At 41.7% G+C, this 26236-nt stretch overlaps 1 protein-coding gene and 2 pseudogenes across 4 annotated transcripts in view; 2 read left to right on the plus strand and 1 right to left on the minus strand.

Annotated features, from left to right (window-relative positions):
* The window catches only part of STIM1 (stromal interaction molecule 1), a 221145-nt gene that overhangs the window by 161328 nt on the left and 33581 nt on the right, over positions 1 to 26236 (minus strand). The window lies entirely within an intron of this gene.
* On the plus strand, positions 7662 to 17071 carry LOC102498538 (integral membrane protein 2B-like; annotated as a pseudogene).
* LOC102498956 (integral membrane protein 2B pseudogene) lies at positions 17923 to 19103 on the plus strand (annotated as a pseudogene).

Raw genomic sequence — 26236 nt, forward strand, 5'->3', positions numbered from 1 at the left:
TTGGAGGTTGGCCCTTTTTTTCTCTGTAAACAGTCCACAATAGGCTGTGGCAGTTACGGCATCCAAGGCGCTGGTTAAGTTACAGTCAGCAGATGGTGTAGCGGTTACATCACTGGACTCCCACATGGCTGACCACAGTTTGAGTCCCAGACCTGGTGGCTTGAAAATCAGGCTGGGCACATGTGTCCGCATGCCCAAGATCCCTGGAGGAGAATGGAGGAGAAGGGATTGCAGTGTGGCCAACCTCCCTGCCCTTCCCTCTCATGTCTCTGCCTCTCTCTCTGACAAGTGCACACACACTAAGGCAAAAATCCCTTAAAAAAAAAAAAAAAAAGTTACAACAGGATGGAGAAAGATGAAGTGAAAGGCTGCAGGCACCCAGTGGCTAGGCAGAGAGAAGGTAGACCAAGGCCAGACCAAGACCTTCCTCCCTCATTCCAGAGTTTACGTCATGTTCCCTCTAGGCTAGTAACAGTTCCATAATTCTATCTTTGTCCTTCTGGGCCATCTATCCCTGCTCCCTTCAGTGGCCTTTAGAGTCTCAACATTGAGCTCCGAACAGAAAAAAATAAAAGCACTGTGAAGCAGACAGAGCACAGCTTAGAGTTTTGCAGACCTGGCTGAAACTTTGACTCCACCATATGTTTCTTAACTCATCTGCTTCTGCTTTGGAAAAATACTAATAGAACAAACAAAAAAACTTATCTCTGGGCATTGTGAGCATTAGTGATGTATGTAATGTGTCTAAATAAATCTAGAAAAAATGCCTGGCATGCAGAGGTTATTCAGCAAAAGGTGCTACAATTCCTTATCCTTAACAAGGTCTCCCTTGTCTACTCCACACTCATGTCTGCAGACTTCATCAAAACAGCATAGTTTAGGGCTCCCATAATAACATGGTATATATTCAGAGACACATGGTACCTTCAGTAGCTACATTTCTCAGGCTCTCCCAGCTCAAATCTCCACTGCATTCCTCCAGTTTTGAAAAATTAAAATCTTTGAACGTGCCTCCCCTCCCTCCTCTTCAAAACACCATCCTTTTTCTTCCTTCCCTTACCACTGTATTTCTCAAAAGAGAAGTCTTTCATTGCCTCTACATCCTCACCTCATACTCTCTCCTAACCACAGCAGTCTAGCTTCCGTCCCCGCCCCTCAACTGAAACTGTCACCAAGGTCACCAGTGACTCAGTGGCTTTACTACAGGACTTACCCTACTTGTTCTCTGCTATAATAGACACAATTGCCTTCACTTAGAAACTCTTCCTATTCCTGGCTTCCCAGGTCATGCTTTGTCCTACCTCTCTGACTGCTCTTCTCCAATGTCCCTCTCTACCTTTTCTGTCTACACACATTAAGTTCCTCAGGGTTCTATCCTCAACTTCCTTCCTTTCTCTATTTTATAGCTTCTACTCAAGTTATCTCAGCTACTCTGTGGTTTCCACTATCACTTAGACATTATCATCCTCATATCTGTATTCCTACCTCTCTCAGGAGCTCCAAAACTCAAATCTTCTCCCATAAGCATCAAATATTTTCTCCTGGATGTCACTCATAATCATCTCAAAGCCAACATTAACTTCCCAGACCAACATTCTCATAGTCCACGTGTTAATAGCATCACAGTAACACACAGCCATCCACCATTACCCCCCTTTACCCATTAGTCATACAATGTATTTTTTAAATTATTTATTTAATTTTATTTATCTTTTTTTTTTTTAATTTGCTACAGAGCATGTGCACTTACTGGGGGGGGGGGGGGAGAGGGCATGGAGGGGAGTCCAAAAGCAAGCCACTAGGTCTGGGACTTGAACTGCAGTCAGCCATGTGGGAGTCCAGCACCTCAACCACCACACCACCTGCTGGCTCCAGTCATACAAGTTAAACCAACCCCCATGCCTACTGCCCTGATTCCAACTTTATCATCTGTTACTACAACAGTGATAAAGGCTTCTCTGCCTCTAGTTTTTTGTTTTCTGGGATTGTGAGAGGGACGTGTTCAGACCCTATTAATTTGTTACTCTTATCTTATTTTTGACTGGATTCAGATTTAGAAGTAGCACTCAGAGAGGACAGTCTGCTTCTCTCAGTAATCTGTTATTGGTCTTTTTCTTTTCTTTTTTTTTTTCTAAAAGTTAGTTCATTTCTTTATTAACTTATAAACAATTATTTGTCTTCTGGTTTGTTGAAGCAGTGAATCAGACAACATTTGCCACAATAATGTCTATCAAAATGGCTGGCCATAAAAACTCCTGCACCACATTCATCAGAAGGGAATTCCTGACGAAGGTGTCTGATTTTGCCATTTTCATCCACCTTACAGTATTTCAGGATAGCGAGCTTAAGCTCCTTTCTCTTATACTTATTCATCTTGAGAGTAGTGTAAGACGACTTTCTTTTCTTCACACCTCCACCATGTCTCAACACAAGATGAAGCGTGGACTCCTCTTGGATGTCGTAGTCAGACAGAGGACGCCCATCTTCCAACTGCTTGCCAGCAAAAATCAGTCTTTGCTGATCAGGAGGAATTCCTTCCTTATCCTGGATTGTGGCTTTTACATTTTCTATTGTACCTGACAGTTCAACCTCGAGGGTGATGGTCTTCCCTGTAAGAGTTTTTTAGAAAATCTGCATCTTGATGGCAGTCCCGCTGCAGATGGCGGGTCGGAAAGGATGTTATTGGTGTTTTTCTTTGGCTTCCTTCATTCTGTTGGCCAAAAGTTCAGCATATTCTGCTGCCTCTTCCTTATTTTTCTTAGTACACTGTTAATTGAGAATAATACAGCAGTGTTTGCATTGCAAGACACGTGGAATCACAAGACACTGATTGGACCAAAGCATTCTTGGGTGCTTTGGTCCCCGGTTTCTCAACATCTTTGTTTAAGGGCTTTTTTAGAACATACTGGCAGACATCACATCTTCTTAGAGGTTGAAAAACCTTGCATCCTACCCTTCTGGGCCCCTGACAACAAGGCATCATAGTATCCATCAGTCCAGGAATAGCCTTCCTTCTTTTTACAGCACCCAAATTAAGAATGCTCAAATCAGCATCCACAATGCAATCCCCAAACAAACTCAAAGCTTTCTTTCTCTAGTTTCTCTTGTTCTGTAATAAGACTGTCCCTTACTCAGTAGCAGACAGAGATGGTATGGGGTCAAAAAAACCCTGCTTAATGGGGAAATTTTGTTTGTCGTTACCACCAATGATTTGGACTATATAACCCTTCCACTCTTTACCAAAGCATCAGTAGCAACTCCTGTGGCCATATGCTTCTCCTCAAAAGCACAAAGTTGGCCTTCATCTCCAATGAGTTTTTGGCAGCAAGTGGCTGGAAAGACGACATTCAGCTTCATCTGGAAACAGCTGATCTCCCCCAGGATGCCATGAAAAGTGCCCCTGCCTCTAGTTTTAATCTACTCCTCTTAAGCACATGCATGAGAAATCTTTCTAAAACACCACTGATCATGTCGTTCCCCATCTTAAATATCTACAATAAAGTTTATCATGCAGTACAATGCCATTCATGATTTCTTAAAAGAATTATTTCATTTTATTTGCTTTTTTATTATTATTATTTTTAAAATTTAACCAGAGAGAAAAAGGGAAAACAAGAAAGTAAGCCATTAAGTCCAAGACTTGAACTGTGGTTGGCCATGTGGGAGTCCAATGCCCTAACCACTACGCCACCTGCTGGCCCCCATTCAAGATCTTGCCCTTCCCATACCAGTTTCATTTCACATCACTCCCTCCAAGCAGCCCAACATGCCACTATTTTCTGGAACAACTCACCATTCCCTGAATATGCCAGCGTACCTCCACACTCACACTGCCCAGAATACATTCCAAAGCTCTTTCTACTTGGCACGCTTCTGACCATCCTTAATGATCCAGATTAAATATCTTTGATGCCAGGCCTGATTCTCTCTTGCTACACATTTAGAACCTCCTTCCCTTCCGTTCTAGTACATTTTCTATGTTCCTCCAAGGCAGAACTTGTGACACTCACTGCCTTGAGTGCTTATGTGCTTATCTCCTCTATAATCTGTGGGTTGCTCATGGACAGTCTATGTCTTCCACATCTCTGTACCCTAGCCCACTTGCCCAGCCTCTCAAGACAAACAACCACTCTGATGATGTCTGCCAGACTATCAGTTCTAACAGGGGATACCTTCCCTACATCAGGAGAGCAAGCTCCAATGGCAACAGGAAGTCTCAATAGGTTCAACTTTCCTTCTTGCAAATGCTTCCAGATGCTGCTTGAACTCTGACCCCAGAGGAACTATTCCTAATCTGATTCCTGGGGCACCTCTGCCTGGAACAGACTGCTTAAGTTTAAAATTCTTAGGAAAATGACTCCTAAAGTGAGATATAATAGGTAGGACTGGCAACTACCAGATCCATCTCAGAAAGTAAATTGCAAAATAACTCTAGGACCTTTATACACCTTCAAAAGCAACTGGGATGATTACTACACAGCCTGTGGCTGATACTGCCTTCAATTCCCCTGCTGGGAAACTGCCCTGCACCATACTATTCACAAGTTGCTTCTCTAGGCAGATATCTATGAGGGTTTCTCACTACCTGAAACTGTGAAGCATGGGGATTAAAAGCAAAGACTCAGAATACATATCACCATGGTCCAAATTTCAACTCCATTGCTTACTAACCATACACATTCAAGCAAGTGATTTAAGTTCTCTGAGCCTCCGTTTCTCATCAATAAAATAGTAAAATAATAGCATCTGTCCTCATAGGATTGGCATAAAGATTAAGTCAACTAATATTAATAAGTTAATAATAAGGATTAAACAAATTTAGCATTACAACTCTAAGAATAGTGCCTGACAGATCATGTGTGTGTGTGTGTGTTTGTAAGTGTGTGCATGTGTGTGTGTAAGGTCACAGCCTGAGATATCAACTATCATTCATAGCCTGAGACATGAACTGCCTGTTGACCTGTCCCATTGCATATTCTATAATCCTTCAGCTCCCAATCCTTTAAACTTCTGACTTCATCATTTATGACCCTTTGCCTCTACCCACAACACCAATGGCCATCTACCCTGCATCTCCATCTGTTTTTAGTTGTAAATTCTCCCTCTAGCTTCAACTGCCCAGGAAACAGCCCCCTCAGCAGTGTGCCATAGTCATGCCTCCTGAGCATTCTTTTCTCTTTGTTTATTCCTATCTGCACTCAGGTCATTTTCACAATCCAAATGCCTCCCTAGGCTTCTGAGGTTAAGTATGTAAACCTTCAATGGAATTATAGAACTAGTTAAGTCACACCATCTCCAGAAAGCCTACTATACTACAGTGACTCAACTTCCTTCCTCAACTACTAAAGTCTTAATCTGTAACTTCGACATTCATATCATCTAATTATCTCTACCAGATTAACTTCAGTGAAGCAAGTTTTCCATCACTACATCCTCATTACCCTAAAATAGCGACTAGATCATAGCAAATGTTTAATAAATATTTATTGAATGCAGTCAATCTAATCCAACATCTAAAATTTTAAATGAGAAAACCAAGATTTAAAAAAAAATGGAAGTCATTCACTCAAAGCCATATAACTGATTGAGAGTAGAGTGAAGACTGGAACTCAAAACTCTTTAAGACTGAAGTACTGAAGGCAACCATCCCACTCACCCCACCCCAATTCCCTACCTACCCTCCGACCCACACACACGCACATACACACATGTTTCTGAGCAAGCTGTAATTACCAAGAGAACAGATGGATCATTAATGAATTCCTTACTGAATTGAGTAAAGGTTCAAGCCAAGTATAGATGCTCAGTTAGCTAAATCTCATTCCTTGGTTAACCAAGACCTCCAGTTTTCCTGTCTTTTCTCTTTTTTTTCTTTTTTTTTTTTAAATTTGCTAAAGGTCATGTGTGCTCAGAGAGAGATGGGAGAGGGATTGAGAAAGCACTCTCTGGTGGGATACCCATATAGCAATCCCTTCTCCATTGTTCTTTTTTCCCCCAGAATTTTTTTTAACAAATAATTCCATTTGTTATTATTATTTTTAATTTGACCAGAGAGTGAGAGAAAGGGAAAGCAAGAAAGCAAGCCACCATGTCCGGGACTCGAACCACAGTCAGCCATCTGGGAATCCAGCACCTTTAACCACCACGCCACCTCTCAGCCCATCTCCATTGTCCTTTTGGGATGATGGGTATGCACACGCACCCCCATGTTTTTCCAGGTCCAGGACTTTAACTGCACTGTGGGCCATGTGGGGTCCAGACGCTTTAACCACCATATGCTGGCCTATAAAGATCAATTTCCTGCAAAAACAACCCAGTCTTTGACAAGACAGGGAGTGCTGGAGGTATCTTGCATGCCAAAGCTTGCCATACTCCTCCTCCAAGCTCTACTACCAAAAAAGCAGAGGCCACGCTATGCTCATATATCTATCTGTATTCTACTGAACATTAATGACTGAAGAAACTTCAGTGTTTTGGAGGGATTAAAAAAAAGATTCCACTGGGACCAGCAGATGGCATAATGGTTATGTTCCTGGATTCTCACATAGCTTAAAATTCATGCAGGGCATATGCGTGTGCATGCCCAAAATTCCAAGAGGAGAATGAAGAAGAAGGGATTGTGGCATGGTCATCCCCCTTAGAGGGTGGTTTCTTGCTTTCTGTCTCTGTCTCTCTGGCATGTACATGCCCCCTATAGCAAAAATCTCTCTCTCTCAAAAAAAAAAAAAAAAAAAGATTCCACAATCAGAAAAATACAGGAAATCCTTCATATTTTTCCTTATCATATCAAAAGCTTCTAGTTTTTCCTAACTTGATCTTAAAGGCACCATTATATCGACGGCTCCATTATAATCTCCGTGGCCTGGTGATTAACGGAAGTAGATACCACATGGCCAACCATGCAGTTCAAATCCCAGCCCCAGTGGCTTTAAAAACATGCCAGGTGCATGTACATGCATGCCCCAAATCTTGATAGGATGGAAAAGAGGCTGTGGTGTGATCACATCTCATTAGAAGGGTGCTTTCTCCCTCTCCCTTTCTCACTCTGTCTCTCTGGCAAGCTCATGCAACCTTCAGCAAAAAAAAAAACAAGATGTGTTAAACCTATTGTCATCTTACATGATATTAATGTTCTTTTTAAGAGAGTTTTTTCTTTTGGTTTGGTTTTTTGGTTTGGTTTTTTGAGAAATCACACCCCAGGGGAGTGGATATGCTACAATCCCTTCCCTTTTAAGCTGTCAGGTCCAAGACTCAAACCGTGGTCAACTATGTGAGAATCCAGCAACATAACCACTATGCAATCTGCTAGTCCCACTGGAATCTTTTTTTCAATCCCTCCAAAACACTGAAATTTCTTAAGTTTTGAGCTGAGATTCTGGGCATCCATGCACATGTGCCCAGTATGAGTTTCAAGCCATCAGGTCCAAGACTCAAACCTCAGTCAGTCATGTGAGAGTCCAGTGCCTTAACTACTACGCCACCTACTGGCCTCAATACTAATGTTCTAAAGAACACTTATTTTAAAACAATGCAAATATATACAGATACTGTTATTCCACAGTTACTGAGGATGGGCAGGACCCTAGAGTAGTCAAGAATACCTAGACTACCAAAATTATATACTTTCTCCATGACAATAAGCTTGCGGAGAGAAGAGGAGAATGGACCGATTTTACAGGAGGCCAGTTTCCAGCCTGTCCAATAAAGACAGTAGCAGAGAGGACCGGCAGGTGGTGTGGTGGTTAAGGGTGCTGGACTCCCACATGGCCAACCACGGTTCGAGTCCTGGACCTGGCGGCTTGCTTTCTCACTCCCCCTCCCCCTCCCCCACTCTGTCCCTCTCTGGTCAAATTAAAATAAACAAATAAAGCTAAATAAAGCAATTATTTAAATTTTAAAAAAAGATAGTAGCAGAGGAAAGAGGGGCCTGTACCAGACACAGCATTCCCAAGGGCTGACCAGATAGTTTAGAGAACCCAAGGCAGACTATGTTGCCACAGGATACAAAATCATTTGAGAGCAGCCCTCCTAGAAACAATTAATAGCTTAGTAGTTTTTACTTTGACAGAATGTTAGGCCTGAAAGGAATATTTTAATGTCACCTAGAACAAAACCCCACCTTAGCGACAATAAGAGACTCTAAGAGAGCCTAGCTTCATTTATCCACACTTCAGCTGGATTATGGGAGAGGCACAGGTTAGAAAATGATAATTATAATGGTTAACCCTTAATGAGAGCTTATTATGCATCCAGCAACCTACTAAATATTCAACATAGATGATCTCATCTTAATCTTCACAGTGCCCCTATGAGGTTGATAATATGATTATCTCCATGTTATAAATGAGGAAGTAAGGTCAGAGAGGTTAAGTAACTTCCGTGGAGTATTATAGCTAGCAAGTGATGAGTCCTAGGGCCCATACTCTTTCTCACTAGACTAGATGAGGTACTTCTCTGAGAAGCCTTCCCTGACAACTCCTCTACTCGCAAGATTAGGAAGCCCCTCAGCTCCCATTGCCTCCTATCCCTCTATCTATCCCCACATGTCATTCCTTCTATCATACTAGTGAGCATCAACAAACTATCCGTTCCATTAGGGCCGACACTACTAAATCTTCTACTTCTTTGTATCCCTTCTACCTAGCACTGCCTCTACACTTCAAGATTTTTTTTTTGGGGGGGGGGCTATAGAGCATGTACATTTGCTGGTGAGAGACAGAGAGAGAGAAAGTGAGAAAGCACCCCCCCCCAGGGTGGGCTGGGGAGGGGGGTGTGGTGATCATGTCAGAATTCCTTCTCTTCCATTATCCTCTCAGGATTTTGGGCACACACACACATATACCCAGCATGTTTTTCAAGGTGCTGGGTCCAGAATTCGAACTGCAGAGTTGGCCATGTGGAATCCAGCTGCCCTAACCACCACACCACTGGCTGGCCCCAGTCAAGAACCCTAAGAATAAGCAACTATCAAGGAATATAGTATAATGATAGAAAGACAAGGCTTTTTAAGTCATAAGACTTACATCTAAAACGAGATTCAGCCACTTCTTAGCTCCATGATCCCGAGTAAGTCACTAAACTGCTCTAAGGCTCAGATTCCCTACCATTAAAATACAGATTAGGGACCAGCAGATGGCATAATGGTTATGTTGCTGGACTCCCACATAGATGATCATGGTTTGAGTCCTGGATCTGGCAGCTTAAAACTCACACTGGACGTGTGTGCATCATGCCCAAAATCCCAAGAGGAGAATGGATGAAAAGAGATTGTGGAATGGCCATCTGCCTGGGGGGTGATTTCTTGCTTTCTGTCTGTCTGTTTCTCCAGCAAGCACATGTGCCCTATAGCAAAAATCTCTCTAAAAATTTTTTTAAAACACAGATTAAATGTGTTTATGATTTAATATGAAAAAATTAAACTAAACCCCATATACAGTGCCTGGTATATAACAGTGACTCAATTTTATTTACCACTCTTCTCCTTTCCCCTTGTACTATATGTATTGATAAAAAGAATCTGGGAATCCAAAGTCTAATTAGCTATAATCTTGGTTAAATACTTCTCTTTTCTGAGCTTCAGCTTTCTCATCTATAATTACAAGACTGCTGGTTTGAAACAAGTCAAATAAAATGTGCTTAAGTGGCTTAAAAAGTACTATAAAGATTGAAGAAATTTTTGTCATTCACCTGTTTGACTTTTAAAATCAGCCCTGAGGACTGGCTCAATGGTCTGGTAGTTAAGTAAACCAGATCCCATGGTTCAAATCCTGGATGTGCCTTGAGAAACAAATCAGGTTTGGGCATACACGTCCAAAATCCTGACAGGAAGGAGAAATGGAGAAGGGATTACAGCATGACCATGAGGGGTGCTTTCTCCTCTCCCTCTCCCTCTCCCTCTCCCTCTGTCTCTCTGGCAAACACACGTACCCTCTAGCAAAAAAATAAATAAAAATAAATAAATTAGCCCTGAACTACATTGCATAGAAGTATCTCAAAGTTTGGACCAGCAAGCCAGCAGGTGGCATGGTGGTTAGTTAAGGCAGCTGGATCCCATATGACTGACTGCATGATTTGAATCCCAGACCTCCTAGCAACTTATAAAACCCTCTGGGCATATGTGTGTGTGTGCATGCATGCCCAAAATCCTTAATAGAGAAAGGATAGTGGTGTGGCCATCCTCTCCCCACCCCACCCCCCAAGGAGGGGTGATTTCTCTTTCTCTCTCTCTCTCTCTCTCTCGTGCATGCACACATGCTGTCTCTCTCAGGCAACTGCACACACTCTATAGCAAAAACTCACACACATAAAAAAGGTTTGGGCCAGCGCCATAATCTAGTAATTAAGGGAGTCAGATCGCACACGGTCACCTCAGTTCATATCCCAGCCTCGGCAGCTTGAAAGACACACCATGTGCATGTGTGGGTATGCCCCAAATCCCAACAAAACAGAAAAATGGAGAAGAAAATGTGATGTGACTATGCCCTGTTGGGAGATGCTTGCTCCCTTGCTCTCCGAATCTCTGGTGAGCACATGTACCTTCTGGCAAGTTAATTAATTGACTAATTAATTTAAAGGGTTTTTTTTTTAAGTATCTCAAGCTCAAGGAAGAAGACTAATCTCTCAGAGGTCTAAAAGCTATAAAAGGAAGGAGTATTTGCACTGTCACTAGGAGAAGGAGCCAATCACACCAAGGCGCTGAGGTAGGATACTGCCAAATGGCTGTGCTCCAGAAGGCCCTGGCTAATTAAGGCCCTGCTCCCTTGCCCTGTTTGCCTGTGACCTCCATAAAGACTAGAGAACACCAAGTGCTCCACAGCAGCTCTTCTTGTAGCCAAAGTGACATAAGGTATTGCTGGCCAAGGATCAGCCAAAGCTACTGCTAAGAGGTTCCTGCCCTTGGCCTTCTTAGAACAGAGCCCAAAACAAGGAGTCCTTTGCTTTTTGTCCTGAGGTCATCACCTCAGGATTCCTAAACACAGCTATTAGACCCTGGGCTTTGGATGTGTCAGATAAGTCACAAATGAAGACTGACCAGCCAGGTCCTTTAGACAGGGAAGGGAAGGAAAAAAAAAAAAAAGCCCTTCTGGCTATGGGATAAGGGGTAAGAAAAAGGGACTGCTCCTCCCATCCCTAACTGAAACATTCTAATCTTAAATGCTCCTGGGCTACTTTTCAGGCTCTTCCTCAGGTTGCACAGGCCGGAATGTAAACACTGCTTTGCTCTTTAAAGCAGAACTCTCACTCCACTCCTCCCCCAAGCCTGGCTCTAGTGTAAAACAGTTCACCCATCTCCTACTTCAAAATTAAAACATGGTGGGCCTGCTCCATAGCACAGAGACAACACACTGTCCAAGAGAAGACAGATCCCACATAGTGTCCATAGTTCAAATCCCTGGTCTGGTCAACCTGAAACATGCTAGGCATGCACACAAGTTTCCAAGATCCAATGAGCCAGAGGACTGTGGGAAGATGATATGTGACTAGTTCCTGTGGAGAGTGTGTCTCTCTCTTGCTCCCTCTCTGACACAGGTGTATGTGCTAGCATTAAAAAAAAGGAAAAAAATTAAAATATATGGGTCCTTTTTGTTATAAAGGTTTAACTGCTGGGTTAAAGGAAATATAAGCCAAAAGTAACAAACATGAAGAAGTAAAAAATGTTTTTAAAAGTTTTACAAGTTAGTTATTGTCCTATTGTCCCCTCTTAACAGTTTCTGGTTCCTATCATAATTGGTGCTCTTAGAGAATGGCCATGCTCCAATAGTTTTAGAAATTTATTTTTATTCATTTATTTATTTTTGAGAGGTTTTTTAAGACGTTTTTGCTTGGGGGCAAAAGTGCACTTAGTGGAGAGAGACAGAGACAGTGAGAGAGAAAGTGAGAAATCATCCCACAGCCAGGGTGGCACGGTTATCAATGCAGCTAGACGCCCACATGGCTAACCACAGTTCGAGTCCTATACCTGGCAGCTCGTTTTCTCACTTTCCTTCTCTCTCTCTGGTCAACTTCAAGAAAATACAATAAAATGATGACGATGAATAAAATTAAATAAAAAATAATTCTTTTAAAAAAATGACCCAAGGAGGTAAAAAATAAAGATGATACAAGACTGATAAGATTGGCCATGACTATAACTGTAGGTAATGGATATCAGACATACATAGAGGTTCCTTATACATATTATATCATACTTAAAATATATATAAGTTTTTTATATGTGTATATATGAAACATCTCTAGTTATAATATGTTTAAGATTTTCCATAATAAAAAAAAAGCTTTTTAAAGTTAAAAAATGAGCTAAGTGTGTAAGGGCCATGGTTGAGACATGAAAGAGGAGCCTAGAGCCATGACCCAACTCTCCCGCATTGATTCCTAAGGCACCTCTGGAAAGCTCTAAGACACCTGGGCACAGTTTGAAAGCCCATGCTGCACTGGAAGAACTACAAATACTGAGTAAGAGAATCTGGCTTCAAATCTTGGCTCTGCTACCTTGATAACAGTAGGACCCTTTATCATAGGGTGGGTGCCACCATGCCCAGTAATAGGACACTTGGAAGACATCTTCTAAGTTCCATCTTACGCTTGTGCAAACAGGGCTTCTTCCCAGAATAGCAATGAAGAGCACATAAAAGACTGAAAGCTTTTCTTCATTCAGCATATATGATCATTTTAGAACCACACATAAGATAATGTGCCTTTAATTCCTGACAGTGAAGTTTAATCACTCCTGACCCCACCACCATTTCTTCAAGCCAAACCCTTCCAATCTTCAGCAAACACATATAAATACTCTGTGAAGACAAGAGAGTGGCAGGAATTAAGATTCACTCAGTAGGCATCCCTGTATGCCTAGTTAGCTACAGTGTGTGTAAGTAGAAGTGATGGGGTTGAGAAGAGTGGGAAAATGCTCTAGAGATTACTTGAAAATTTAGCTTCAGCCTAGAATCTAGCTCTCTAAACTATTAGGTTATCAGAAAAATCATGTGTATTTGTCTGTTTTTCTACACAAAAATGCATCATGACTTTTCCAATGACCCAATATTAAACTAAAATTTAAAAAAATTTTAAAGTAAAAGATATTTTTGATGATGGGGCCAGCAGGTGGCATGGTGATTAAGGCGCCGGACTCCCAAATGGCCAAGCGAGGTTCAAGTCCCAGACCTAGCAGCTTGCTTTCTCACTTTCTCTCTGTGTGTCTCTGTCTCTGTCTCTGTCTTTCTCTCTGATGAGCACATGTACCCTATAGCAAAAATTTTAAAAATAAATAATAATAACAATAATAAAATTAGTGGGGCCAGCAGGTGGCAATGGACACTTCAACATGGCTGGCTATGGTTCAAGTCCCAGACCTGGTGGCTTGCTTTCTCACTTTCCCTCTCTCTGGTCAAATTAAAAAATAAATGATTGAATAAATTAAAAAAAATTTAAATAATTATTTTTAAAAATTAAATTAAATTAATAATTCTTTTTTAAAAATCTGACTTTGGGCCAGCTGGTGACACAGTGCTTAAGGCAGCGGGATTTCACATGGCCAACTATGCTATTCGCATCCTGGACCTGGAGGCTCCACGTGCTTGTGTGTCCAAATAAATAAAATTAAATAATTATTAAAATTTTAAAAATATACTTGTGATGAAGGCCAACCACTGGAGGGAAAAAGCTTAGTGTTAGTGACAAAGTTTGAGGGCTGGGCCAGCAAGTGGCCTGGTAGTTAAGGTGCTGGAGTCCCATATGGCCAACTGCAGTTAGAGTCCTGGACATGGTGATTTGAAAATCACAAGGAGCACATGTTTGTGCATGTCCAGTATCCTAAAGGGAGAATGGAGGAGAAAGGATTGCAATGTAGCCACCCTCCAGGGGGGTGACTTCTCACTTTCCCTCTCTATGTCTGTCTGTCTGTAGCAAGTGCATGTGCCCTACTGCAAGAACCTACAAAAAACAATTGTTTTAAGGTCCTATTCCTGACTCAGTAATACTGGAACCCAACTGTTTTATCAACAGATTATCTTCCTTCATAGCCCTTTGTGTTTTGGGTGATTTTGTGTATAAACAAAGCACATTTATTAAGAAATAATTGAACCTTTCAGCTGTGTTTATTACACTACTTTTTCTTTTCAAAATGTTGATCCAGATGTTAATCACCATACATAGTAATCAAAGCTTCATAATAATACTGTTATGAGCTAATACTGCTAATAAACAAGAAAGTGAAAGTAAACACGTAGACATCTAAGTACTTTGACTCTATACTTATCTCCAAGGTCATTCGCTCACTGGACAGGTTTATGTCCTATGATGCCATCAAGAGCCAGTCAAAGAACCAAGTAGCATGACCAAACTAGTGTCCACATAGAGCTGGCAAAATTGAAACCAAAAGCAAAGACGTTTTTATTATAGGTAAATGTACAATTTTCATTAGACTTGTTAATGAAAGCAATTTAAATTCACTTACTCAATCAAAGACAAGTATTTATTAAGCATCCCTGTCCATCTATGCTAGCTAGACATAAGGGACAAAATGACTAAATGAAATAGCACATAGCCTCAGGGAATTCCCACAAATATACCCCTTTACTGCTTCCATGGATCCCTAATGTTCCAGGGACCATGAGCCACCAAAATTAAAAGAATGCTGAAAGGGAAAACATTTGTATTCCCTTATGAACACAAACTACTTGTCAAAAGGCACTCAGCTCCAAGAAGTAACTCTTCAAAACACAGGTTTACCCTGGAGATTCTCAGTGCTGGGAAATCAAGAAAAGGGTTTTTGAGAGCAAGGTCTTTGTCTATAATAGAATCCAACAACCATTAACTGAATTTGTATTTTGTTCTTGGACACTGTGTTAGACAAAGGGTCAGCATACTGTGGCCCTCATGCCAAATCCAGCCCAACACTTGTTTTTGTAAATAAAGTTTCACTGGCACACAGCCTTGCATGTTCATTTACATGGTGTCTATAGCTACTTTCATACAACAACTTGCCATATAGCCAGTCAAGCCTGAAATATTTGCTATCTGATTCTTCAAAGAAAATGTTTGCTGAAGATATGAAAATTTCTTAATCTGGCTGGTGGTTACAAGAGTATATACAATACACTGGTAAAAATTAATCAAGTATTTGAGTTAGTTTATTGTATGTAACCCTAACTCAATACATGTTTTAATTAAATAAAGAGTAATCAGTCCTTGGGATGACTGATGGCATAATGGTTATATCACTGAACTCTCATGTAGTTGACCACGGTTTGAGTCCTGAACCCAACAGCTTAAAACTCACACTGGGCGCTTGTGCATGTGTGACCAAGATCCTCAGAGGAGAATTGTGGATTGTGGCACGGCCATACCCCCGGGGCGGGGGGGGGTGATTTCTCATTTTCTGTCTTTCTCTGACTCTCCAGCAAGAACATCACCCTATAGCAAAAATCTCTCTTTAAAAAAAAAAAGTATTCAATCCCTGCCCATTAGCAGTTCAAAATCCAGCAAAAAGACAAAAGTAAAGAATTACAGCAGAGTAGTGACAAAAATCATAATGAAGAGCTATGCTAATTACAGTAATGACACAAAAAAAGGAAACAAACAATCTAGGTAGACATGCAAGGACAAATCTTCACAGAGAATATCATTGAAATACATCTCTTTTTTAATGATAAAGAGCACATACATGACACAGGGGTAGGAGGCTGAGGAAGCACCCTCAGTAAAGTCTCATCACACCACAAATCCTTTTACCCAGTCCTCCAGTTCTTCAGGACACTGGGTGCCTGCACTCTCACTCCTCAAATCTTCAGGCTGTCCCCAGCAATCCATATCCGCCAAGTGGCTTCCAGCTTTATAGTACACTTGCACTAACTCTGGGTTAAAGCTACTGGCCCTGAAGTATACCCTGAAAAATGAATAAGTATATGCCAAGAGGGCAGTGGTAGGAAAGAGAGAAGGTGGTGAAAGAGAGAAGCAATTCAAAAAAAAGGAAAAAATATGCAAAGACACAGAACCTCAACCCTCCATAGAGTTGCCTGGGTAGCTCAGTCCAACTGAGATAGCAGGGGTGACATTCAACTCAGTTCTGGCCCAGAAGGAGGTCAAGAAGGATGAGCTCAAGAGCAGCAAGGAGACACTTATCATCCACCTCTCAACCCATCTAGCATCACAACTAAATGCAAAGACCCAAGTGATGAGGTACCAGTTAGCCAAAGAGGAGCCTGGTTATGGTTGCATGTATTTTGGACTAGCAACAATGTTTGAGGATATCATTTTTTTATTTTTTGTGTGTGCTCTCCAGAGAGACAGAGACAGAGAGACAGCAAGAAATTGCCCCCTAGTTCCCCCGGGTGAATGGCCACACTTCAATCCCTTCTACATTCTCTCGGAATTTTGGACACACACGCACACATGCCTGGCATGAGTCTGAAGCTGCTAGGTCTGGGACTCGAACTGCAGTCAACCGTGTGGGAGTCCAGCAAAGTAACCATTATGCCATCTGCTGGTCCGATGGGTGTAATTCTAAAAGGAACATACCTGTACAAATATTTTGCACATCAACCAGATGACAAGTACTACTGTGGAATAAAATACATCAACATGATGTCATTTTAAATGAGCCATCTGTCGATGCCCAGCCTCTCACTACTAGACAATGGAAGAAATATTAAGATCTTTGAAGATGAGGTTGAATTCATCACTATGCTTGTCCCAAAGTTAGAGGATAGTGATCATGCCAACACTCTCCATGATTTTAAGAAAAAATCACAACCTACTTGGGTCTTAACCTGGATAAGTGCTATCCCTCAGAACAATTCCATTGTTACACAGCCCAGGAACCTACTGGAGTCACTTATCTACATCAAGGCTGGTGCCTACTTGCCTCAGTCATATCGAATTCATTAATTTGGTTATCACTGATTGCACTGAAAACATCAACCATCTGGGTTTATTTATTGACTGTGTCATGACAACAGAACTCATAAACTGTAACAGAGAAACTATTAAAGGTGTTCAGAATCGTGAAGTCAGCAACTGTCACAAGAGGCATTTTGACAACAAATTTGCTATGGAAAGTTTAATTTGTTCTTGAAGAATCAAGAAAACTGTTATAGAGAAAATTTTAACAGCACAGCATAATCATACCCTTCGTATTATTTGCAGTGATTAATTTTTTTAAGATCTTTCATGTAAGTAGCAAACAAGCCTTCACTATCTTTTCAACCCATTTAATTCAATTAAGATCATTATCTTAAAAGTTAAAAACTACAAGGGCCAGCAGGTGGTGTAATGATTAAGGTGCTAGACTCCCGCAATGTGAGTCCCAGATTTGGCAGCTTGAAACTCATGCTGGGCACGTGTGCATGCATGCCCAAAATCCCTAGAGGAGAATGAAGGAGAAGTAATTGTGTGTAGCTATCCCTCCTGGGAGGTGATTTCTCACTTTCTCTCTCTCTCTGTCTCTCCTGAGAGCACACCCGCCCTACAGCAAAAATCTCTCTCTAAAAAAATAATAACAATAAAAATAAATTTAAAATGGGGCCAGCAGGTGGCATGGTGGTTAAGGGCACTGGACTCCCACATGGCTGACTGCGGTGAGAGTCTCGAACCTAATGATTTGCTTTCTTACTTTCTCTCTCTCTCTCTCTCTCGACAAATCTTCACAGAGAATATCATTGAAATACATCTCTTTTTTAATGATAAAGAGCACATACATGACACAGGGGTAGGAGGCTGAGGAAGCACCCTCAGTAAAGTCTCATCACACCACAAATCCTTTTACCCAGTCCTCCAGTTCTTCAGGACACTGGGTGCCTGCACTCTCACTCCTCAAATCTTCAGGCTGTCCCCAGCAATCCATATCCGCCAAGTGGCTTCCAGCTTTATAGTACACTTGCACTAACTCTGGGTTAAAGCTACTGGCCCTGAAGTATACCCTGAAAAATGAATAAGTATATGCCAAGAGGGCAGTGGTAGGAAAGAGAGAAGGTGGTGAAAGAGAGAAGCAATTCAAAAAAAAGGAAAAAATATGCAAAGACACAGAACCTCAACCCTCCATAGAGTTGCCTGGGTAGCTCAGTCCAACTGAGATAGCAGGGGTGACATTCAACTCAGTTCTGGCCCAGAAGGAGGTCAAGAAGGATGAGCTCAAGAGCAGCAAGGAGACACTTATCATCCACCTCTCAACCCATCTAGCATCACAACTAAATGCAAAGACCCAAGTGATGAGGTACCAGTTAGCCAAAGAGGAGCCTGGTTATGGTTGCATGTATTTTGGACTAGCAACAATGTTTGAGGATATCATTTTTTTATTTTTTGTGTGTGCTCTCCAGAGAGACAGAGACAGAGAGACAGCAAGAAATTGCCCCCTAGTTCCCCCGGGTGAATGGCCACACTTCAATCCCTTCTACATTCTCTCGGAATTTTGGACACACACGCACACATGCCTGGCATGAGTCTGAAGCTGCTAGGTCTGGGACTCGAACTGCAGTCAACCGTGTGGGAGTCCAGCAAAGTAACCATTATGCCATCTGCTGGTCCGATGGGTGTAATTCTAAAAGGAACATACCTGTACAAATATTTTGCACATCAACCAGATGACAAGTACTACTGTGGAATAAAATACATCAACATGATGTCATTTTAAATGAGCCATCTGTCGATGCCCAGCCTCTCACTACTAGACAATGGAAGAAATATTAAGATCTTTGAAGATGAGGTTGAATTCATCACTATGCTTGTCCCAAAGTTAGAGGATAGTGATCATGCCAACACTCTCCATGATTTTAAGAAAAAATCACAACCTACTTGGGTCTTAACCTGGATAAGTGCTATCCCTCAGAACAATTCCATTGTTACACAGCCCAGGAACCTACTGGAGTCACTTATCTACATCAAGGCTGGTGCCTACTTGCCTCAGTCATATCGAATTCATTAATTTGGTTATCACTGATTGCACTGAAAACATCAACCATCTGGGTTTATTTATTGACTGTGTCATGACAACAGAACTCATAAACTGTAACAGAGAAACTATTAAAGGTGTTCAGAATCGTGAAGTCAGCAACTGTCACAAGAGGCATTTTGACAACAAATTTGCTATGGAAAGTTTAATTTGTTCTTGAAGAATCAAGAAAACTGTTATAGAGAAAATTTTAACAGCACAGCATAATCATACCCTTCGTATTATTTGCAGTGATTAATTTTTTTAAGATCTTTCATGTAAGTAGCAAACAAGCCTTCACTATCTTTTCAACCCATTTAATTCAATTAAGATCATTATCTTAAAAGTTAAAAACTACAAGGGCCAGCAGGTGGTGTAATGATTAAGGTGCTAGACTCCCGCAATGTGAGTCCCAGATTTGGCAGCTTGAAACTCATGCTGGGCACGTGTGCATGCATGCCCAAAATCCCTAGAGGAGAATGAAGGAGAAGTAATTGTGTGTAGCTATCCCTCCTGGGAGGTGATTTCTCACTTTCTCTCTCTCTCTGTCTCTCCTGAGAGCACACCCGCCCTACAGCAAAAATCTCTCTCTAAAAAAATAATAACAATAAAAATAAATTTAAAATGGGGCCAGCAGGTGGCATGGTGGTTAAGGGCACTGGACTCCCACATGGCTGACTGCGGTGAGAGTCTCGAACCTAATGATTTGCTTTCTTACTTTCTCTCTCTCTCTCATAAATAAATAGTACATAATACTGGGAAATGACAAGTAGTACACAGAAACACTTTTCGGTGAGGTGTTTGTACAACATTGTCAAAAGTTGAGACTGGAAATACAAAGGGGTAACATGGAAGGCCTCATGTGAAGGGTAATCATGTAATTTTATGATCTAAACAGGACCAGAGAACAAGGAACCAGCAGTTGGCATAATGGCTATGTCGCTGGACTCCCATGTAGTCGACCGCAGCTCAAGTCCCGGACCCGGTGGCTTAAGCTCACGCAGGGCACATGTGCGTGTGTGCCCAAGATCTTGAGAAGAGAATGGAGAACGGATTGTGTCATGGCCATCCCCCCATGGGGGTGATTTCTTGCTTTCTGTCTCTCTTTCTCTCTTTTGTCTTTCTGGAGAGCAGACATGCCCTATAGCAAAAAACCTCCCCCCCCAAAAAAAAAAAAAAACAGGGCCAGAGAGCAAAAGACCAGAAAATCAGCTGCAAACAAGGACTGTTCCAGACAAATATGATCACTCCATTTACAGGTCATAATAAAGAACTTGGGATTTAAGCTATAAGATAAATCAAGTTAGTAAGTTTTAAAAAGGAATAGAAAAGCACAGTCATGGTGATGCAAGTGGTAGGATGCTGCTGTGCAAGGCTGGGGCCACATGGGAGGCCTGGGTTCTCACCTGTAATCCTAGCTAGCTGGGAGGTTGAAACACAGGATCACAGCATGGCAAGACCTTGTTGAAAATCTCTTACATCCTCTCCATAAAGGGGTGGGAGGATAATACCAACATTTAGGCTTTTAAAAAATTACTTGCTTAATTTTATTTATTATTATTTTCATTGCTATTTAATTTGATGAGAGAGAGAGTGGGAAAGTGAAAAAGCAAGCCACCAGGTCCAAGAATCTAATCACGGCTGACCATGTGGGAGTCCAGTGCCTTAACCACCATGCCACCTGTTGCCCCCAATTTAGGCTTTAACAGGAATGTGCTTCATCTACTTTATTTAACATATATACATACAGCACTTATGTGCCAGGCACTGCTCTAACCACTTACACTTTAATATTGCTTATTAATCTCTAGAACTACCTTTTCTACCGTTCAGCTCAAATGCCCAAACCACGTAAGTAATTTGCCCAATACTGCATAGTTAATAAGTGAAGAGCCAGTAACTGAACCCAAGTAGTCAGGCCCAAGAATCTGTGTTGTCCCTATTCCACCTTGGATCTCACCTTCAACACTTAGAGAATCCTGAGTCCTCTGCACTTCATAATGTTTATATTTCTAATCATTTGTTAAAAAAAAAAAATTATCTTCAGAACCAGCAGATGGTTATGTCTCTGGACTTACCACATAGTCAACTGCGGTTGGAATCCTGGACCTGGCTGCTTAAAACTCACACTGGGCGTAAGTGTGTACATGTCTACTATCCCAAGAGGGGAATGGAGAAGGGGTTGTGGCATGGCCATCCCCCAGTGAAGGGTGATTTCTGTTTTCTGTCTCTCTCTCTCTCCAGCAAGCACACATGCCCTATAGCAAAAATCTCTCTTAAACACATAAACACACACACACACACAAGTCTTTAGGAACATTTCTTAAAACATTTTAGAAGATTATGACTTTTTTTTAATCAATTGCCAGAGAGCATGTGTGTATATGTGTGTGTGAGAGAGAGACAGAGACATAGATGAGAGAAAGAGAAGGTACCTCCCAGTGGGGCATGGTCACACTGCAATCTTCCACTTCTCCACTCCATCAGGATTTGAGGTACAGCAAGCACACATACCCAGTGTGTTTTTTCCAAGCTGTCACAACTAAAAAACCTCTCCAAAAAAAAAAAAAAAACCTCCCTTCCTAGGTCAGTTTGAGTCCAGGACCCCTAGAGGCTTGAAAATCACAACAGATTAATAAATGACTAAATGTTTAAAAACAATAACCGCCCTTCCTCACTAGACTGTAAACTCTATAAGGACAGGGTTGATCTTACATTGTTTACCACTGCATTCCCAAAGCCTGACAGTGATTAGTCTTCAATTTAGAATTAACACTAATAATAGCTAACATTATTGAGCACTTATGTGTCAGACACTATTCTAAGAACTTCAAACATATTAATTGCTGTGAGCAAGTGGGAAATGGTGCCAGGATTTGGGATCCAGCTCTGTGCTCTTAACTTTATGTTAAGTACCTTTTTTTAACTGAAAAATTTAAAATACTAATTAAATTACTATCCTTGGCATTAAAACAGTGCCTGGCACTTAGCAGGCATTCCAAAATTAAATGAATCTTTCAGGTACAGAAGAGACAATAACCACATCTTCCTCTTCCCAAAGAGGCAGTCTGCCTGCTGAAATAATAAAGATACAAGGGGGACTTCAAAAAGTTCACCGAAGAATGGAATTAATGTATAAATTTATTTTGGTGCCAAAAACAAATTTTGAATTTCATGAATAATATGCATTTTCCATAGACTTTTTTTCCCTAGAAGACATGTGTGCTCACCAGAGAGAGACAGAGACACACAGAGAAGGAAAGGGAAAATGCTCACCCCCATCCCAATGGGATGTGTTCACAGCACAATATTTTCTTGTCCATTTCTCTACCCTGTCAGGATTTGGGACGCACATGCCCTTGGAGTGTTTTTCAAGCTGCCAGGTCAGGTATTTGAACCATGCAATCAGTCATGTGGGATGCAGCTCCCTCAACCACCAGGCCATGGGGCTGGCCCTCCATGAACTTTTATTTGTTTTATTTTGCCACAGGGTGAGTGAGCTCACAATAGAAAATGAGGGCAAGCAAGCAAGCATCCCCCAATGGGGCATGACCACACCATAATCCCTTTTCCTCCATTTCTCCACCCCATCAGGATTTTGGTCACGCATGCACACACACTTGACAGGTTTTTCAAGCCACCAGAGCCAGGATTCAAACCATGATTGGCTATGTGGTATCTGGCTCCAATGCACTACAGTTAACTACTGCACTACAGGGCTGGTCCATTTACATGAACTCTTTGAAGACTTCTAATATAGCCAGACCACTGGGAAGGCAGCATAGTGCAATATTAAAAGTATAGGTTCATGAAATTTCTAATTAGTCCCATTTCTACCAACTACTAGATATGCGACTTTAGATTTCTCATCTATAAAATAAAAATAACAGTATTTATGTCATTGGCTGTTGAATCACATAAGTAGGTAACTATACCTGACATATAAGTACTCAATATATATTTGATTTTTTCATAACAATTAACATTATTAACTGTCTGATGCGTGATGGACTTAACTATAGCTCAGAGTTCCTGTGACTTCCTAAGAAGTCCCATAGGATCCCAAGTCTTACCATAGCTGATTATTCTACCAGTTTAGAGCTCAAGTTGATATTGTACATAAACACCATACTTCATAAAGCTTTGCACTTCTAGCCAATGTCTAGAAAGGTGAAAGTCCTAACGGTAGGTTCCTATCCCACTGTTGAAATAACGCCTTCCAGAAACAAAATCAGGAAACCACTATTATTTACTTAGATGATAAAAAATAAAACACACTAGAAAATACATAAATACAATATCCTCTTCAGGGTGAAGTTTCAGTCAAATCCTCACTACCAGACTGGTCAGGAGAAGCCAAGAGTTTATTTCAGCACTGCTGGCTGTAGTTCTAACAGGATCGATAGAAAAAGCTTCTAAAGACTTCTGAGGTGCTATAAAATACCATCGGTAGTAACCTCTGGATGTCCAGCCCTGTATTAGGACCAGAAGGGGATGAACACTAAGATCACAGATTTTGGAGACTCAAGTAGACCTCCAGAGATCACCACCTGGATTGGTCCCTGCTCTGAGACTACAACATATCCATCTGTCATTAGCCTCGTTTTACAGATAATGCAAATGAAGTCCAGAGAGAGTAAGTAACATGACCCAAGTCAGATATTTAAGAGAAAGAAAGAAACACACACACACACATACCAATGAGTTGCAACCGTGATGAAAAAGTAAGACTGGTGAAACTGTCAAATACATGGTCAAGTGGTAAGGGAGATTCAAATGAGGAGCTTCAAATATGGAAAGGAGGAAAAAGAGTTGAGGCCTCAGTGTAAATCCTTGTCCAACACATCCCTCAAAAAGTAAAAGGGCCCCTCCTTGCTTTTATAGCTAACTTAATATTCACTACTTCATAGTACCTGTTTACCTGTCTCCTCACTCAATGGTAGTACGTCAAGGGTATTATACACCTCACAATATCTTTATCCATATAATCAGTACCCATTCTAAGTAACTGCACCTCCTGCTGACTTTGAAAAAACTCAAGACTACTAATTCGGCTCACCCTGAAAATACTAAACATGCACACATGTACCCTGTTAGGTGTCTGCCAAGTCAAGAGGCCTGACCCTCAAGAAGGAGCCTAGAGGGAACCAGCAGTTAGCGTAATGGCTATGTCACTGGACTCCCACATAGTCGACCACGGTTCGTGTCCCGGACCCGGTGGCTTAAAACTCACGCCGGGCGCATGTGCGTGCGTGCCCAAGATCCCGAGAGGAGAATGGAGGAGAAGGGATTGCGGCGTGACCATCCCCCCTGGGGGGTGATTTCTCTCTTTCTGTCTCTATGTCTCTCTCTGTCTGTCTGGCGAGCGCACACGCCCTACAGTGAAAATCTCTCAAAAAAAAAGAAAAGAAAAGAAAGAGCCTAGATAAGGCTAATAAAAAGTGATTTTGATCAGGAAATTTAGCTTCTTAATTTGTTCATTCATAAGATATTGGTAACATTATCTCTGAAGACCATATTAAAATATGTCTGTTAAAGCACTTAATAGAGAACTCGGCATGTAACAGGCATGAAATGGCTGCTAGCTGCCTTTTCATAACCCCTCTGTCTGGGTTCCTATCAAAAAATACTTTATGCTCCAGACCAACATTCTTTAAATCAAAAGTATTTATTTATACATTGGGCCTTAGGGGTAAGACAACAATCAGGTTTCAGGTGTTGCCCACAGAACCTCACCACCCTCCACCCTTCCCCTACCACAGCCACCTGGCACACTCATGGAATAGGGTTTTTCTAAGAACACTCCTGGACATGGGCCACTGATGGGTGGTCAGTGGTCCCAATATAGCAAGGCTGCTCCATCTGCTAGCCCTAAGGCATGCAGGCACAGGAAGTCTATACATTTATAGAGTGCTCCCTTCAACACCCCACACACACCCTATAATAGAGCCTGGCCATTGAGACAAAAACAGACAGAAAGCCAGCAGGTGGTGTGGAAGTGCTGGAAGTGCTCCTTCCTTTTAGAACAGACTGTTTGGAAAAACTGACCTCCCAGGAAATGGCTGGGCACAAATGGCCAAATGCATAGTTCGAGTCTTAGACCTACTGGCTTGAAAACTGGCTGGGTTCATGAGCAGACATGCCCCAAATCCCAAGAACAGAATGAAGAAGGGTCTGCAGCATGATCTTTGCCTGGGGACTGATTTCCCATACCACACCCCCTATCTCTCTCCAGCAAGCACACGTGCCATATAGCAAACTAAAACATACACATACACACACACACACAAAGAAACATTCAGATAAGACCCTCAAAATTGCTTTAAAGTCTATAAAGTGGGCCAGCCAGTGGTGTGGTGGGTAAGGCAGCTGGATTCCACATGGCTGACTGCATGGTTCAAGTCTCGGACTCAGCAGCTTGAAAAACATGCCCAGGGGACCAGCAGCTGGCATAATGGCTATGTCACTGGACTTCCATGTAGTTGACCACCGTTCGAGTCCTGGACCCAGTGGCTTAAACTCACACCGAGCACATGTGTGTGCGTGCCCAAGATTCCAAGAGAAGAATGGAGGAGAAGGGATTGTGGTGTGGCCATGCCCCCTGGGGGGTGATTTCTCGCTTTCTGTCTCTCTTTCTGGCGAGCGCACGTGCCCTAAACAAAAAACCTCTCCAAAAAAAAAGAAGATGGAGAAGAAGAAGAAAGAAAAACATGCCAGAGGCAGGTTCATGCATGCCCAAAATCTTGACAGGAGGGAGAAATGGAAAAGCAGGGATTGTAGCCTGACCATGCCCCAGGGGAGGTGATTTCTCACTTTCCCCCATTCTTTCTCTTTCTCTTGCTTTCTTTCTCTTTCTCTCTCTTTCTCCATCTCTCTCTAGTAAGCACAAGTGTCTATTGGCAAGAAGTTTTTAGAATAAATTAATTTGGACAGCAGATGTTGTAATGGTTACATCACTGAACTCCCACTTAGTTGACCACTGTTCAAGTCCCAGACCTGACCGCTTAAAAGTCATGCCAGGTGTGTGTGTGTGTGTGTGTGTGTGTGTGTGTGTGTGTGTGTACCTCAAATTCCAAGAGGAGAAGGGACTGTGGCATGGCCATCCCCTGGGGGGTGATTTTTCACTTTCTGTCTCTCTGTCTCTGTCTCTCCAGCAAGTCCATGTGCCCTATAGCAAAAATCTCTCTAAAGATAATTTTAAAATAAGTACTATAGAGCAATGTTCCAAACTATACAGCATCTCTATTTTTGTACCCAGGTTGTAAACTGAATAGTAAACTGAATACTCACCCTCACATTTCCTATACTACCCAT

The sequence above is a fragment of the Tupaia chinensis genome, unplaced genomic scaffold (assembly GCF_000334495.1).
Source record: "Tupaia chinensis unplaced genomic scaffold, TupChi_1.0 Scaffold000047_1, whole genome shotgun sequence".
NCBI lineage: Eukaryota > Metazoa > Chordata > Mammalia > Scandentia > Tupaiidae > Tupaia > Tupaia belangeri.